The sequence below is a fragment of the Carcharodon carcharias genome, chromosome 12 (genome assembly GCF_017639515.1).
Source record: "Carcharodon carcharias isolate sCarCar2 chromosome 12, sCarCar2.pri, whole genome shotgun sequence".
Lineage (NCBI taxonomy): Eukaryota > Metazoa > Chordata > Chondrichthyes > Lamniformes > Lamnidae > Carcharodon > Carcharodon carcharias.
Genome location: NC_054478.1, coordinates 31,229,034 through 31,247,499, shown reverse-complemented (window position 1 = coordinate 31,247,499; position 18,466 = coordinate 31,229,034). Strand labels below are relative to the sequence as shown.

Below are 18,466 nucleotides of genomic sequence, written 5' to 3'. Positions count from 1 at the left end.
CAACCCTGGCTCACAGATGAAAAAAGTGCTCCTCAGAGGAAAAATAATTACCTCAATATCTTACAATAGGGCAAATATCTCAAAACACACAACTCCCCACCATGGTTCAGCTCTTGGTCTGTTGGAGCAATGCAGTTCCAACCCCTGTTTTTTAAATTCCTGGCTCCTCTCCATGATGCAGGCAAGACTAGGAGACTCATCACCAGGCCACAATCATGTGTCGCCATGTAGCAGAGGGTCGGGAGTAGGTTCCCTACATGCCATCTTGCCAACAGGGAGTGTGTGGCTTGGCAAGATCTATAACAAAAGGGAAGAAAAAGAGAGGGAGAGTCCATACTATAAAAACAAATAAATAAACCATGGAAACCACATAAACACAACTGACCTACCAACGCACACTTGTGGCTTTAAGCACTGCGGGTTTCCTTGCTCAATAAGACCAATCCCTGTTCTCGACTTATGTGCATCAGCTGTCATAATGTCGGAAATAAATTCCACATTTCCAGTGTACACATAGCTGATGCCAACAGGATGCGGTTGGTATTAGAAAACAAATGCGAAAACGAGTAAACTGATACTTGTACAAAAATTGATTTCCTAAAAAATATAGTCCTATGAGAATGTAAACACGGCTGTTAGAGCATGGTGCAGAATAAAGTACATGTTACAGATCACATGGGAGTCAGTAGCTGATGACTGAAGAAAATGGCCACACCTCCTGTAGGCTGGGTAGCACCACCACGATATCCAATTGGCTACAGCGGCTTGGCAACAGACGCCAACACCGAAGCCAACAACCCACAACAACACTTGGTAGTTTCATGTGCGGCACTTGTGGCAGAACCTGCTTCTGAAGGATTGGCCTTTTCTGCCACCAGCAAAGGTGCACCATATAAAGACAGCCCATCTGATGTGGATTTATTTGCTGCGTGTCTATCATCTTTTGTAGGTAGAAGGATGCCGGAACTGACAGATGACCTGGCACTTCAGATTTATATATTGGGGCATAGTGCAATTCCTATTGATATTGGTTATTGATAAAGCCACTGTCACTAAGTTGCCCAGTACATGTAGAACAAAAACAGAATTACCTGGAAAAACTCAGCAGGTCTGGCAGCATCGGCGGAGAAGAAAAGAGTTGACATTTCGAGTACTCATGACCCTTCGACAGAACTTGGCAAGTTCTGTCGAAGGGTCATGAGGACTCGAAATGTCAACTCTTTTCTTCTCCGCCGATGCTGCCAGACCTGCTGAGTTTTTCCAGGTAATTCTGTTTTTGTTTTGGATTTCCAGCATCCGCAGTTTTTTTGTTTTTATCAGTACATGTAGACATCACTCTGGGTATTGGGTTTAGGGAAGAGGTTACCACCTGTAAGGTTGGTGGGGTTCCTAGTAATCCAAGTCCCTACAGTCTGATGTACAAACAGCACTGTTTTTCCAAACTGAGGGTCTCAAAGTCTATGAGGTGATTTCAAGGTCAGTAAGATTATTAAGGTGTCTATCCATCCGGGACCCAGCATCCAACATCAGTATTTCAGGAGTTCATAGTCATGGTCATAGAGGTCTACAGCACAGAAAAAGGCCCTTCGGCCCATCGAGTCTGCACAGGTCAAACAAGTACCTAACTATTCTAATCTCATTTATTCAACCAATATATTACCTTGCTATTTGTAGCTTTATTCTCATTTTAATTTTGTTACTGAAAACAACAACAGCTTGCATTTATTAGCACCTTTAAAATAGTAAAATGTCCCAGTAGCTTCACAGCAGCGTTATAAGACAACATTTGTTACCAAGCGACATAAGGAGATGTTAGGACAGATGACCAAAGGCTTGGTCAAAGAGGTATGTCTTAATGATTATCTTAAAGGAGAAGAGTAGAGCAGGGAGACAGAGAAAATTTAGGGAGGAAATTTTGGAGTTTAGGGCATAGGCAGCTGAAGGCACAAGGTAGGGAAGGAAGTTATGGATGTGCCAGAGGCTAGAATTGGAACAAGAGTTTTCAGGGGGCTATAGAGTTGAGGAGGTTACAGAGATAGGGAAGGCCATGCATGCATTTGAAAACATGAATGAAAATAATTTTCAACATTGTTTGCTTTTTGAGTAGCTAACATTGACTTTCAGAAGTTAGGATTACCCAGCAATATAGCAATCTACGGATAATGTTCTCCATGCAGAAAAATTTTGAAAAGTACCGATACACAGAGTGTAATAAACTTGATGTACTGGTCAGGTTTCTTACTTGAAACAGATAACTTTATTTACAGAGCTCTTGAAGAAGCTACACGCGTGAACCAGGTCCATGACTAGAAAGCTCCACCCCTAAGATTACCAGTGCTTAGGGCTGATTCGTCAGTACAATCACGTGACCCCTAAAACAGTAGGAAAGATTTTACACACAATTACTACACGGAGATATGCGGCACTATTAATGAAGTGTGACTTTCCTGGGAGTGGCACCAGTAGATTTGCCATTTTCCTAGCCACCATTTAGGAACCTTATAGGCAAAAGCCCATCCCTCCACCAATACCAAATTAATATTTTAGATATGCATTTCCTTCCATGCTGGTAAATTGGCACCAGATTGTGATGTCTTCAGCATGAAAGTGGCTAAGAATGCCTCGTGTCTGATGCTTGATTGTTCGGAAACAAAATTGTGCCACTGGCTATGTGACAGCACCAATAACCTTCAACTTTCCGCTGCCCACAGGCCCCCACCTCCACCCCCACCCCCTCAACATTTCACTGATTCAACACGAGACCGGTCATGCAGATTTGAAAAGAACTGCTGGCAGGGGTGTGCTTGCAGTCACAGAGACACCCAAATATATTTTGCTACTTTGGATTGGCAGGATTTCTGCAGTGTTTCCTCCCCAGTCTCCATTAGAGGATTCAAAACGAGAAACTGGCTTCCTGCTGCCAAGTTTATTTTTCTTTCTCAGGTGAACGAATCTTATTGTAAGTATAACACTTTGAGGGTTAAAGAAAAATTCAGTTGAAGTCTCATGATGCAATGAACTCCATCCTGGCCAGGAGGTGTGTCAAGGGCAAGGACTGGACAGTTTTCCAAGGATACTGTACCTACAGTCATTTGGTAGTACCAAACCAGAGGTTGGTTAGCTCAGTTGGCTTGATGGTTAGTTTGTGATGCAGAGGGACACTAAGTGTGTGGGTTCAATTCCCATTGCAGCGGAGGTCATCCAAGAAGGCCCGGCCTTTGCCCCTCTCTTGAGGTGTGGTGACCTCTTAGGTTAAACTCACCACCAGTTGTCTCACCCACTCATGGGAGTGCAGCCTCTGGGGCTACAGTGACTTTCAAATTTTCAGTACGGAACTTGAATATTGCTGAAAAAAGACATTTTGGCTTGCAATCATCAGGACAATCACAAGAATACCAATGCCACTGTATGAGAAGAGAGTGATTTGTTGGAAAGTGGACAGTGATTAGTAGAGGCAATGCCACGGAGAGTGCACCAGTTAATGGTGACTGAGAATTAACCGCCAAGCATTGTTTGAAATTTTGAACCAGGCAGACCTCTGACTGGTCAAGGCATTGCCCTGAGGAATGAATCAGCAAATGGCCATTACTTATTTTGTTTAGCCGAAAACAGGTGCAGTGTGTGTATATGTTCTTTCTCTCTGCAAAGAACAGGGCCCTGTGTATTAATGTATGTTACTTCCAGTACATCCCGATGCACCACATTGTGAGCCCGACTGACAATCTTAAATCAGTTGTCCATGTAAGTTTTAGCACGTTGAGGATTATTTAGCAAATGTTGTCCAATGACAGAATCACATCTAATGTTAGACACTGAGTAGAATCGTCCCAGATTTGCACTTTTAAGTGCAGTAGCGGGCGGGAAAAATGACATTTTACCCACCGGCCACAATGATGGTTTCTCACGCTGTTATTCTGCCACATCAATTACGCATTCCTGGGAAACATTCCATTTTGATAGTGGGCAGACTCTCATTTGCCCGCCACACCATCACCTCACCGCTTCATCACACCAGGCGCCATATTTAAAGTGCAGCAGCGTGCACACCTCTCAGTGCTTCCAGCCCAGGACTGCTGCATGGAAGACATGGCCCCAAAAGGCAAAAAGACTGCAGCCCCCCCCCAGTTTAATGACGCATCCCTCAAGTGCCTTTTGGACGCACTGGAGGCCCACCATGATGTCCTCTACCCACGCTCTGGCCGGAGAAGGGGCAGTGACATCACTAATCCAGCATGGGAGGCGGTGGCAGCAGTGGTCTGCAGCAATGCCCTGCAAAAGGGGACAGCCACCCAGTGCCACAACAGGATGAATGGTCTCATCCATTCTGCCAGGCTAAGTCACTCTTCTCATCACTCTCAACTCTCACAGTCACAAACCCATCACACATCCACACCTCAAGGGTCAACACCACTAACTCTCACACACACCCTCACATCTCCATCAGGCTCATACCCTCTCGAGCTCACGTCCTCACCCTGGCCATGTCTCTGCTCACCACCCAAACATTCCACGCGGTGCCATGTGCCCTGTTTACACTCCCCCCCACCACCTCCCCCGATCTGTTTTCATGTAGGAGAAGCTGGCTCACAACAGCAAGGAGGTCCCAGACTGGGGGTGGAGTGGCCCACATTAGTCCCTCATTCATTTTGAGGAGCGTGCCATCGTGCTGACTGGTGAGGACGTGGACTGTGCCAGTGGCAACGGCGAGGTCAGCAGCGAACAACCTCGTGAGGATTCTGTACCACATCATCCCTCTCTCTCAAAGCAAATTAGAGTGCCCTCTGTCCTGCTTTTGAGTGCTGCCATGCACTAATTATCTCTATTTTGGTTCACAGGCAGCTCTGACAAGCAACCGACACCCTCAGCAAACCAATTCCTCAGCTCCATCCATATCCTCACCTCCAGCCAAGAGGGCATCTCCTCCAATGGAGAACTGGAAATAAGCAGCCTGGAAGACCCATCACAGCGCTTACCTACACCCTCCACTAGCGCAGAGAGACATACCTCGGTGGGACCTAGATCTAGAGCAGGGTCAGGTTCACCAACTGGTGGTCACATGTGGGCATGTGTCCACAGCAGGAAGAGACAGGCTCAGCCAAACTCCTGAGCTCTCCCAGGACTGCTGGGAAAGAGGTATCTGTGAGGACCAAGTCAGATGAAGAACCTCTGGATTTGGCCAACTGGCTCATCCTGGAGAGTCAGCAGAAGGCAGGGGAACATCATGCAGAGCAGTTGGAAGCCCTCAACAGAATGGCACACGAGTTGGAGGAGTGCGTCCGCCTGCTCTCTGATGAAGTGGTGCCCACATGTGCGCATATGGAGGTCTCCATGGGGAGGATGGAGGACGCCATGGTGACCCTGGTCAAGCAGAACATGGGGATGTGTGCAGACCTGCACTCTATCACAGTAGCCATGGGAGAGTTCCTGCACTGGCAATGTGAGGGTAAAATGGGGCAGCTCTTTATCCCCCCAGATATCCTTCCCTTCAAGGAGTTAGCCACGGCCCTCGGGCACCCAAAGAGGGGAGGAGCGGCAGCTGGACACCCTAGGTCATCCAATCAGGGATCTGAGAGGTTGTCTGCTCCCTCTGAGTCACCTTTGCCTGTGACTCCCTCAACCTCGTCCTCTGTCAGCGCAGAAGGAGCAACTGGCCCATAGGAAGACAGCCAAAGCAAATTGTGGTTCTCAAAGCATTGGCTCTCCTGAAGACTCACGCTGAAGGCAACAGGGCCAACCATTGCACAGGCTGTCTCCACCCCTACTGCGGATGTCAACACAGAAGTCTAAGGCATTCAAAAGTTAAGAAGTTCTGATCGCAGTTGATTGCATGGGTAAACGCATTTTGTCACTTTACTGAATAATATGTAATGGTATCTTTCAGCTTCATTGAAAGGTTTTGCAAGTCCTCCCAGTACAGGCCCCCAATAGCAGATCAGCTGGATGCAGCCAGCCCACGAGTGATTCTGGAGGGAGAAGTGTGAGCATGGCAGGGCCTATCGGACCCTCGTGCAAGCACTCTCCCACACATGCAGATCCTTCCCGCATCACACTAATCTCAATGTCCTGAACATTTTCAGTGCTGCCTGCTGAGGTTCGCTTTCAGTTGTCCCTCTGAGCTGACCTGCATTTCCGCCCACCCCCTGGGCATACTCTCATGAAGCACCTGATCTCACCCACCACGACTCTCATTTCACTTTCGACTTAGCCAACACAGTAGTGCTACTGTTTTTCTGTCGCTTCCCCGTCCTTTCCCCTTCGCCAGTCACCCATTTCCTTTCCCCCATCACTGTCGATCCCCCTGACAGCACCTTCCACCTCTCCTTCGTGGCCTACCAGCCACCTTTTCCTTTAGGGATGTCCAGATGAACGTTGACGTTCCCTTCCTTCCCGAAAATCCCACCCCCATCCACATTAACCTCCCCAACCTCCTCCTTCCCACTCCCAGTGTCAGTGTCTGCCTCTGAGTCCCCACCAACCACGTTTGCTGTCCCTTCTATCGCTATCGTCAAACCCTCACCCTCCCACCTTACTGCCCTTAGCCATTCTCACCATGCCCTCATATCACACCAGCCCTCAGTTCACACACAGGAGGCAGTCAGGAGGCTCATCAGAGCTCTCCCTTGCACAATCAACTGGACATCCCCCCTCCTCCGGATTCCTTCCCCCCGGACTCCCCCACCTTAATCCTTCCAACCCCCAACTCCTCCCCCTTAATCCTTTCCCGTTCCTGACTCCTTCCTCTAGCGTTACTTCTTCCCCCTTCCCGAATCCTTCCTCCAGTCTTACTTCTTCCACATTTACTTCTTCCCCTCTCCACAATCCTTTGCCCACCCAGATCCTTCCTCTCTCCACTCTCCTTCCTCCCCCTGCACTCCTTCCTCCTCCTGGACTACTTCCCCTCTCTGCAGTCCTTCCCCTCTCTGCACTGCTTCCCTTACACCCCTTACAACTACCTCTCCAGTTGGTGCCTTCACCTGTTACCCCTTCTTCCCCCCCGTAGTCCCTCCCACACTCCCAACCTCCCACCCGATGCCTTTGTCTCTTCACCCCCCCCCCCAACAACCTCATCCCCCCCACCCCCAACACCTTCACTCCCCCCCTCCCCTGACAACCGTTCCCCTCCCAGTCGATCCTAGATCTTCCTCTTCCACCACCCTGGTATATCTTTCTTTCCAAAACACAGCTGGACCTTCCTCTCCACCCCCTCGACAATCATCCGTTGTGAGTAGACCCTCAATGGTGACTTTCTACCTTCCGTGAGCTGCTTTGCAGCAGAGCCATATCCATGAGAATCCACCTAGCATGCCATGGATGTTCCTTCAAGATCCTACTGCTATCGAGCTTCAGCATCTTCTGCTCCTCAGATGCCCGTGATGTGGGCACGGCACTGGAGGTAATTCCCGACCTCTGCATGCCATAGTTGTCAAGACGTGTTCTGCACCGACTTGTTCTCCCACCGACTTGGAGGGGAGATTCCAGCGGGCTGGCCTTCTAATGATATGCAGATGTATTACAATGAGGTTCCTGACATGGGAAACACAGCCCGCCATTAATGGGCAGAGTGGACGCTTGCAAACTGGTTTCACAACGTCATGAAACCAATTTTTAGCTTTCTCGCCATATTGTCCGCTCATGCCCGCCATGACGCCCGACTCCAGCAGGCATGGAAAATTCCGCCCAGTTTGTTGAGTTTTGCAAGCAGAGACTTGTTGGGTACAGTTTGTACCCTGCCCATTGCAAACAGCGGCTGGGACATGCTGTTTGATACAATCCGCCAGTTTTCGGGATGTATGGCCTACATACTTGGCATCACACTGGCACTGAAATTCATATACCACATTATTCATTTATGTGATAGGCAGAATGTCTTTTTGGCTTGACAGCAGCATCCTGTTAGTGGCAAATACCACTCATGTTGCTACTGTATCGTAGCAGTGTGAAGCAGCTAGCTTCACCTGTTGCTCAAATTTTTGAGATGCCTTGCCCTTCCAGGATAATCTGAGGTAGATTGGGTACTTTTCAGGGCCGATGGTGACGACCTTAGGCCCGTTCATGAGTATGCATGATATACAGCATGAAATGATCTGGTCAGGATAGCCATTATGCTGTTTGGCACGCAAGTAGTCCTGTTTTATAGCTTTATCAGGTTGACACCTCATTTTTATGTATGCCTGGTGCTGCTCCTGGCATGCCCTCCTGTACTCTTCATTGAAGATCGATCCCCTGGGTATGTCCTGTTGTGGCAGCACAGTGGTATACAAATGGCAGGGAGTTGCTGCCCTGGGAGTCCTCAGCATCGACTCTGGACCCTGTGAAGTCTTATTGTATCAGGTCAAACATGGGCAAGGAAACCTCCTGCTAATTACCACATCCTGCCCTCCCTCAGCCATGTTGAACACCACTTCGAGGAGGCGCTGAGGGTGGCAACGGCACAGGATGTACGCTGGGTGGGGGCCTTCGATGTCCATCACCAAGAGTGGCTTGGAAGCACCACCACTCACCAAGCTGGCTGAGTCCTAAATGAGTCCTACTAGATTGGATCTGCAGCAGATGATGAGGGAAAAAAGACGTTATCGGTAGGAGTGACCTCCACACAGTCCTTGTGGAGACGAAGTCCCGCCTTCACATTGAGGATACCCTCCATCGTGTTGTGTAGCACTATTGCTGTGCTAAGTGAGATAGATTTCGATCAGATCTAGCAACTAAAGACTGGGCATCCATGAGGCGCTGTGGACAATCAGCAGCAGCAGAATTGTACTTGAACACAATCTGTAACCTCATGGCCCTACATATCCCCCACTCTACCATTACCATCAAGCCAGGTTCAATGAAGAGTGCAGGAGGGCTTGCCAGGAGCAGCACCAGTCATACCTAAAAATAAGGTGGCAACCTGGTGAAGCTATAACACAGGACTACTTGTGTGCCAAACAGCATAAGCAGCAAGTGATAGACAGAGTTAAGTGATCCCACAACCAACGGATGAGATCTAAACTCTGCAGTCTTGCCACATCCAGTCGTGAATGGTGGTGGACAATTAAACAAATCACTGGTGGACAAATATCCCCATCCTCAATGATGGAGGAGCCCAGCACATCAGTGCAAAAGATAAGGCTGAAGCATTTGCTACAATCTTCAGCCGGAATTGCCGAGTGGATGATCCATCAGGGCCTCCTCCAGAGGTTCCCAGCGACACAGATGCCAATCTTCAGCCGATTTGATTCACTCCACATGATATCAAGAAACGGCTGAAGGCACTGGATACACTAAAGGCGATGGGCCATGACAATATTCCGGCAATAGTAATAAAGACTTGTACTCCAGGACTTGCCGCACCCCTAGCCAAACTGTTCCACTGGCATCTATCCGGCTTTGTGGAAAATTGCCCAGGTATTTCCTGTACACAAAAAGCAGGACAAATCCAACCAGGCCAATTACTGTCCCATCAGTCTACTCATGATCATAAGTGATGGAAGGAGTCATCAACAGTGCTATCAAGCGACACTTGCTTAGCAATAACCTGCTCACTGACGCTTAGTTTGGGTTCTGCCAGGGCCACTCAGCTCCTGACCTCATTACAGCCTTGGTTCAAACATGGACAAAAGAGCCGAACTCCCAAGGTGAGGTGAGAGGGACTGCCCCTGACAACAAGGCTGCATTTGACTGAGTGTGGCATCTAGCAATACTAAAGTCAATGGGAATCAGGGTGAAAACTTTCCGCTGTTTGGAGTCATACCTAACACAAAGGAAGATGGTTGTGGTTGTTGGAGGTCAAGCATCTCAGCTCCAGGACATACTGCAGGATTTCCTCAGGGTAGTGTCCTAGGCCCAACCATCTTCAACTGCTTCATCAATGACCTTCCTTCCATCAGAAGGTCAGAAGTGAGGATATTCGCTGAGGATTGCATAATGTTCAGCACCATTCACGACTCCTCAGATACTAAAGCAGTCCATGTCCAAATGCAGCAAGACCTGGACAATATCCAGGCTTGGGTTGAGAAGTGTAAATAACATCCGCGCCACACAAGTGTCAGGAAATGACCATCTCCAACAAGAGAAAATCCAACCATCACTGAATCCCTCCTGTCAACATCTTGGAGTTACCATTGACTAGAAATTGAACTGGACTAGCCATATAAATACTGTGGCTACAAGAGCAGGTCAGAGGCTAGGCATCGTGTGACTAGTAACTCACCTCCTGACTCCCCAAAGCCTGTCCACCATCTACAAGGCACAGGTCAGGAGTGTGATGGAATACTCTTCCACTTGCCTGGATGAGTGCAGCTTCCACAACACTCAAGAAGCTTGACACTGTCCAGGACAAAGCAACCCACTTGATTGGCACCCCATCCACAAACATTCACTCCTTCCACCACCGATGCACTGTAGCAGCAGTGCATACCATCTACAAGATGCACTGCAGCAACTCACCAAGGCTCCTTACACAGCACCTTCCAAACCTACAACCACAACCACCTAGAAGGACAAGGGCAGCAGATAGATGGGAACACCATCACCTGGAAGTTCCCCTACAAATCACTCACCACCCTGACTTGGAAATATATTGCTGTTCCTTCAGTATTGTTGGGTCAAAATCCTCCAACGACCTTCGTAACAGCACTGTGGGTGTACCTAAAGCACATGGACTGCAGTGGTTCAAGAAGGCAGCTCACCACCACCTTCTCAAGGGCAACTAGGAATGTGCAATAAATGCTGGCCCAGCCAGTGAAACCCACATCCTCTGAATGAATAAAAAAAAAAATCAGAATTATGCAAGTCATAAGAGGTTAGGTGTTCTTTCCATCGAAGTTGGGTTCAGCTTTAATGACACCATGTGTGCCCAAAGAGATGGTGTTGCCATTGGATCCCTTCCAAGCCCAGCTCTTGCAAACATCTTTGTTGGGTTCCATGAGAAATGTGCCTTCGATCGTGGCTTAGAAATGATCATTCCTCTATTGGCAATACCTGTGGCAGCGTGAACGATGTCAATGTGGCTGTCCTTTTATTTTTGATGCTTTCATTTAAAAAAATCATTTTCTCTTATCTACCTAACACAGTGCTCAAGAAGATCACTCAGCTTCCTTCTCAGGGCAACTTAAGGGAGGGCAACAAATGCTGACACTGTTAGCAATATCCTTATCCCAAGAATGAATACAAATATCTTCCCTTCCTTCTTCTCCTAATCGACTTCATGGAGGCACAAATCATTAATGCAATTCCAAGAATTTCACCATTGACCAGAAACTTAATTTGAACAGCCACATAAATACTGTGACAAAGAGCAAGTCAGAGAATGGGAATGCTGCAGGAAGTAACTCACCTCCTGACTCCTAAAGCCTGTCCACCATCTACAAGGCACAAGTCAGGAACGTGATGGAATACTCTTCATTTGCCAGGATGAGTTCAGCTCCAACAATACTCAAGAAGGTCAACACTATCCAGGACAAAGCATTCCCTCCGCCACCTGCACTGATATGATGCGGCTGCAGTGCGTAACATGTACAAGGATGCAGCATAACAAATTCCCAAGGCTTCTTCGACAGCACCTCGCCAAACCAAAAGCTCTGCCGCCTAGAAGGTCAGCAAGCGCATAGAAATTCCATCTCCAAGTTAAATGCTGATCTTTTCAGGGGTGCCCACAACCAGTGAAAGCATTCAAAAAATATACATTCATGCTACAGGTTTAATGTTGGTGCAGTTTAGGATTCAACCCCATTATAACCTCGAAACATTGCATGGGTCCTCCAACTATAACTTCAACATGAGACTATCAGAGCGTCCAGAACTTCACATTATAAATTTAACATTGGTGGGAAACTTGCCTGGTTTAAATCAAATCTAGAGGCTTAAACTGCCCCCAAGTAAAGCAGTAAGATAACCTTTACCAGGGTATTTCACTTCCCTTTGCTCATGGGCCAGTTTGGGCTCCAATTTCTGATGTAGGTTGCATTTACACTATAGCTACAGCATGGATGAGAAGCCAATATATTCTCACTAGTGTGTTCTCTGCTATGTGCCAATCTGATAACTTGCCTTGTAAAGGAGTTAAGGTTCACTTCACTGATCTTTTAGCTTTCAATTGTTACATCTGAAGCATCAACTTTTCTTTTCAGATGCTGACTGACCTGCCGAGCATTTCCAACATGCCCTGTTTCCATTTCCTTTAACTGCTTCAGAGATTAAAGTCGCATCACAAATATCAACATTTTGTTGCAAAAGGGCGAATTTAAAAAAAAAAAATGGGGTAATTTAAATAGTTGGGGCGGGCAAATATCTGTACAGGTGCAGCAGAGGTGCCAGCCCTACCATGAGCAGAGGTTGAGAGCCAGAAAGAGAATAAATGGCAGACTGTTAAAACTGTTAAGGGAGCAAATGGCCATCCTCATTCTCTCATATGGTCCTGAGATGTTTACTAAATTGGCATTGGAACTTACACTGGCAAGAATTCCACTGGAACTAAGGAAAGCATAACGGGAGGAATTCCAGTGGCAGTTCAGAACTAGCATCTTACCCACATACATCCCCAAAACGGTGTCAGAACATAGAAGGGGGAGATAGAATGGGCAGCAGACTCATTTGCTCAACTGATACTTGAGCCCAGATTTCACATGGATCAGAAACTCAGAATATCACAGTTCTACTCCAAATTCTGGCTTTTACTCCAATTCCCAAACCCAGGAATCTTATTGTCACTGTCTCGTGTTAGAATGAAAATAATGGAACAGCCATGCCTCCTTTTTGTTCCAACTGATTCCATGTACACAAAATGTTCTTTATTACAATGCACTGGTGCATTCAAATTAACCTTCATCATTTCCTCAAAGTGTTTGGCAAACACAAAATGAGAGCTTTTGCCAAAGATTCATCAGTAAAGACAGTGGCCTCTTGAAAAAAAAAAACAGTCAATATTACCCACTGAGAAGAACACCTTGAAGAAATGAACAGAGACCTTCAGCAACCATCGACAAATCAATCAACCTGCCACAAACTGCACCCCTACACCAATCCCACCATCTTCAAAAGATACCCCTCATCATTCCCTCTCCCCCACTCCTTTAGCTGTTGCTTCCCCATGGTTACTTAGATTAAGATCCTTCAAGTACTATTTGTTCCTTCTAAATAAAAAGTAAGGATAATTAGATTTTGAAAAATCTGCTCATTTTTTCCCCTTCCGGTAAACCACAATTTAATTTTCTTTATGTTGAAATAAAAATCCATTTTACTTAAAAACATTCAACGGTAGTTATCCTTAATCCCATAGTTGATCCCTAGTGAAATCCAAGCCAGGTCACAGAGCAGAGCAGAGAGAGAGAGAGAGAGAGAAAACGAGAAAGAGAGTGGGGGAAGGGGCACACATTCTGTTGGCCCAGTTGGGTGCCTGATACAATGGGACATCACCCCAGCCCCTTCTTACTCTGTTGCAGAGTTCTAATCATTTTTGACCAGTAGACGGGTTAAGCGTATTCTTTCTGGTTCAGTGAGCATAGAAAAAGGCTGAAGCCCAGGTTTTGTTGCCTGCCATGAGAAAGGAGAGAAGTTTGTGAACGGCAGGCAGAAGGTGGTCTTTGGAACCAACTGCACCTCCTATAAATAACAGCAATATCCTGTGTGAGAGCTCCTCGAGCTCCCTGAATGTCTAACAGATGTTTCCACAACATAAGACTCCACTCTGGAGAGCAGGAAGGGGAAAGTTACCACTGTTTTATGGATGTGATCTGTCGAACTGTATAAAGTCCAAGAACAATGACTTTAGTGAGCTGCCAATTACAGCAGTTAAAGAAGGAATAGTGATGCATCACAGCAGGCTCGGATTACATCAGCCCACGGCCTAAAAGCAGCGTCTTTGAAACTAATGAAAAAGTTGTGTGTACGAAGGATTGCAACAAGAAGGAGAATGTTAACAAACCAAAACCACTCCACTCCAACTCTTCTCTTAGGAAAGTCGTCAAAGTAACAGTTGATTCTAATTTAAGTTCTGAAAAAAGCCTGAACCCAATAAGATAACCAACAGTTTATTTAGGGTCCTAATGGTCCTTGAATCCTGCCTTTTGACAATTGCGATCGGGCGGCTGGGTACAGTGAATTGGGACAAAACAGGGAGGGGAAAAAGTATGCATCGGAATTAAATTTTTATAATTTGGAGAATAAGCCCATTATCAACTAACCAGATATCATGGGTTTTCTATGCACCTTTTTTTCCCCCCCAGCTTCAATACAGTTACATTTTTTTGTCACTAATGGGGGTGGGGCTGATTGGGAGATCAAAGAAGCGTGGGGGAGGGGTGATCTCCTAGCTTGAGAAGTGTCCGATGAGGAAAGTTCCTTGAAAACCTTAGTGACTTGGATAACCATGCTCATGTCACGAGACCCGCGAATGAAAAAAAAACAAAGGTTTCAGTTTGAAGGCGAGCAGACTTTTGGTGTCAGTTTTGACATTTTAGAAATTTCCAGGCTGCTCACCCAAAAAAAAAGATGAATGGCAATCCTCCGCTCCGTGTGTGTCGGTGGCTGTTTTTTTTTTGGGGGGGGGGGTGGGGGGGTGGGGTGAAGAGCACTGAGAAACACATGCTAGCTTGTTGTGTTCTCTGGCCACACATATGTAGTTCATCCTCCAGTCTGTCACGATGGAGCCTGAGGTCTGGCTGCATTTTATTCCACAAATATTTATACTGTACTCTGTTTTCAATTTGATCCAACTGTCACGGGTAGTCAATCTGTGTTAAGAAAAACATCTTTTTCTCACATCACATTTTTCTGTATCACGACCTGCAATCTTGCAGCCTGTGACATTAAACAAACAAGGAAAGAAAAATAGTCATGTCACCTGCTAGCACATAGGAAACTCAAGCCTGTGTTCCAGGAATTTGTTCTGGCGCACAGCCTGCCCTGCATCAGTTAGAAACTTCTTAACTCAGCTATCTGTGATTGTTGCCTAAAAAGAAAGCACTTACAGCAAGGCTGCTCCGTGAAGTAGAGAGGATGTGGGCCATTGCTGCGTAATGAGCTCCCGAACTGAGCCAGGCCAACTGGGGGACCTGCGGGGGAGTGGGGAAGAGGAAAGGGAATTGTGAGAGAGAAAGGAACATAGGCCAAGTCAATCTCCTCATGCATCTCCAAGAAACTGTCCCTTGAAAGGAATGCCTGCCGAGATTCACAGCTGGCAGCTGACGCATAGAAAGACTTGCATTTATACAGCATCTTTCACAACCTCAGGATGTCCCAAAGCACTTTACAGTCAGTGAAGTACTTTTGAAATATGGAGCCTGTTGTAAATGTAAGAAAAGTGGCAGCCAATTTCCACACAGCAAGGTCGCACAAATGGCAATACGATAATCTGTTTCAAGATTTGTCGGTTGAGGGATAAATATTGGCCAGGACAGCAAGGAGAACTCTCCTGCTCCAAAACTGTACAGACAGGGCCTCAAGTTATTATCTCATCCAACTGACAGTACCACCAACAATGCAGCTTTTCCTTAGTATTGCAGTGGTGTGCCAAAATTACATTTTATGCTCAACTGTCTACAGTTCAATCAACAACCTTCAGATTTAGAGGCAGGAGTGTTACCACTGAGAGCCACAGCTGACACCTGATGACAATAAGGGGGAGAAGCTAGGGAAGTGAGAATACCTTACAAAATGGAGTGAGAACCCCCAAGTGGAAACATCTTCTCTACATCTACTCCATTACGCCCTGTCATCATCTTTAAGACATCTATAAGTTCAACCCTCATTCTTATCTTTTCTGGAGAAAAAGAACCCCAGCCAGTTCAGGCTTTCCTGATTGTTAGAATCTCTCAGTTCCGGTATCATCCTTGTCAATCTATTTTGCACCTTCCCTGGTGTCTCTATATCCCTTTTCTAACCAAAGACCAAAGGTGTACACAATATTTAAAATGTATTCTAAACCAAGCTCAGGTTTAATACAACTTCGTTGCGTTATAATAATCCATCAATTAAGAGGAAAGTGCACTGACAAATTATTGCACAGAACCGAAAGTCAACAGGAGCCTGAGATTTCCCGTGACTAAACTCACTGATCGTACAGGAATTCCTGCAGTCAGGAATACACTGCAGAACTGATCTGTAAATGAAATTCTCCCCCATCTTCCAATCAGCTGAGCCATCCCTCAGAAGATCAATGTACTCCATGGATTACACAGAATTTATTTTGATGGAGGGTATGATCAGGAGGTGGGTACCTTACAGATTCTCAGCCAGAGTCTTCTGGGGAGCTGTCAAGGAGAGGTGAGCGACTACCGAACTGGGAAAAAAAGGCATCAGGAGAAAGTGCCTTCGCCAAACATGAAGAAGAATCTCCCTTGCTCGCTCTCTCTCTCCCCCCCTCTCTCTGTGCCTCCATTTCCTCTCCCCTAACAGTGAACGTGACCACTTACAGAACAGTCATGGTTCCACAGCACATGTTTAGAACAAAGGGAAAATATATATACATATTAAAAACTTAGAACAGCACTGCAATTTGGGGTGGCGGGGCAGTGGCAGTGGGGGTGGCTGGGGTGTGCTAACCGCAATGGTCAGTGCTATCATCAGGGTTCCAAAGAAAAGTCATACTGGACTCAAAACGTTAGCTCTGTTTCTCTCTCCATAGATGCTGAGTTTTTCCAGCGCTTTCTGTTTTTATTTCAGATCTCCAGCAGCCGCAGTATTTTGCTTTTATTATTATGGTCAGTACTGAGATGGCTCTTCTTAGCTCGATGCTGCCCTTGGGTAAGGCAAAGAATTAATAAAGCAGTTGGTGATTCTGATCTCATTTTCCAGTGACCTCTGTTGGAAAGGGCACATTTGTGGTTATCGAGTTGGGGGAGGATTTTGACTGGTAATGATGCCTTCCTTAATGGAACATTGGTGACTGAGCTAACACACAAAGAATGGCTAAAGGGATGAAGAAGCAGAAGCCATATTGTTACACTGCAGGATACAAGGGAAGAAAAATTGAAGCGGTGGAGAGAGCATTGAAACGTTTTTATAAAGCCGAGTGAGAAAATGCTTGCAGAAACCCGCAACAACACCTACAGCCATTACTGACAGCACAATCCATTTAGCAGTATCGAAACTTGTTACAATTACTTTAATTATTCAGGACAATCTCAGCAGTGAGCTCATTATAAAGAATAAATACCAAGATAAACATCTTGTTCTCGAAGCTGGCCTGATAAGATCATTATTATTCATTCAAGCCCTATTTTTTGCTCTGTAACATTTTGGGTGAAAACAACGCACAAACTAAATTGGAGCACACAACAGCAAACTCATGCGTAGTATGGAATTTACTGCCTGTAGATAAAACACAGCCCCTGTTGGAATGCAACAGGCTCATCAATTCATTGAATCATCTACTTCTGAACTGAAACATCAGATGTATACGTGTTCAATTCACTTGTGTCTAGACAATTATCTGCCATAGAAACTTCAGATAAGCTGAAGAGAAAGACAAAACACAAATTGAACCCCAAGCCAGGGGAAACAAGACTGCGGTGGGGGCAAATGCTGCTTTAGAAATGAAAGATACAACATAACAGCCCGACAGAATAAATGTCATGGAGATCTTTTCCTCACTCTTGCATGCCTAGGCATTTTAAAATAGCTGAAATTATTTAAAAGAATAACCCTGGTAATAATGCAATCAATTCAAAACACCAGCAAGTTGTAAAATTCTCTTTGAAACATTTATTCAACTTTACCTCCTAAATCATAAAGTTGTGTCCTCATATCCCACCTTAAGCACTTGAGCTGATACACCAGTGCAGTAGTGAGGGAGTACTACAGTGTTGCAAGTGCTGTCTTTCAGATAAGACGTTAAACTGAGGCCTTGCAGGATGACCTAAAAAATCACTTGGCAGCATTTCAAAGGACAGCTATATATAGGAGCTGTAGTGCCTGCTTCAAACTAATGAATTTCTTATATAACGCTCCCTAGAATCTAACAGAATTCAGTTGCAATTTTCCGACAACCTAACAGATTTCAGCTGTAATCCACTAAATGTAACATATTTCAGTTGTAATCACCTACAATCTAACAAATTTCAGCTATCATTCACTACATCAGTAGATTTCAACCGTAGTACCCCCTTACATTCTAACACAACATAGCTGTAATAACCCCTTACAATCTAACAAATGTCCACTGTAATACTGCCCTTACAATCTAACACATTTCAGCTGTAATGCCCCCTACAATTTAACACGTCTCAGCTGTAATGCCCCCTACAATCCAACACGTCTCAGCTGTAATGCCCCCTACAATCCAACAGGTCTCAGCTGTAATGCCCCCTACAATCCAACACGTCTCAGCTGTAATGCCCCCTACAATCCAACACGTCTCAGCTGTAATGCCCCCTACAATCCAACGCGTCTCAGCTGTAATGTCCCCTACAATCCAACGCATCTCAGCTGTAATGCCCCTACAATCCAACGCGTCTCAGCTGTAATGCCCCCTACAATCCAACGCGTC

General features: G+C 46.0%; 1 protein-coding gene across 7 annotated transcripts in view; it reads right to left on the bottom strand.

Annotated features, from left to right (window-relative positions):
- The window catches only part of gli2a (GLI family zinc finger 2a), a 357,210-nt gene that overhangs the window by 318,277 nt on the left and 20,467 nt on the right, over positions 1-18,466 (bottom strand). The window contains exon 2 of one of the 7 annotated variants that reach the window (XM_041200502.1): positions 101-297. The exons of the other annotated variants lie outside the window; for them this stretch is intronic. The gene's annotated coding sequence lies outside the window, so the exon portion shown is untranslated. The remainder of the gene's footprint in view (positions 1-100; positions 298-18,466) is intronic. 7 annotated transcript variants of the gene reach the window in all.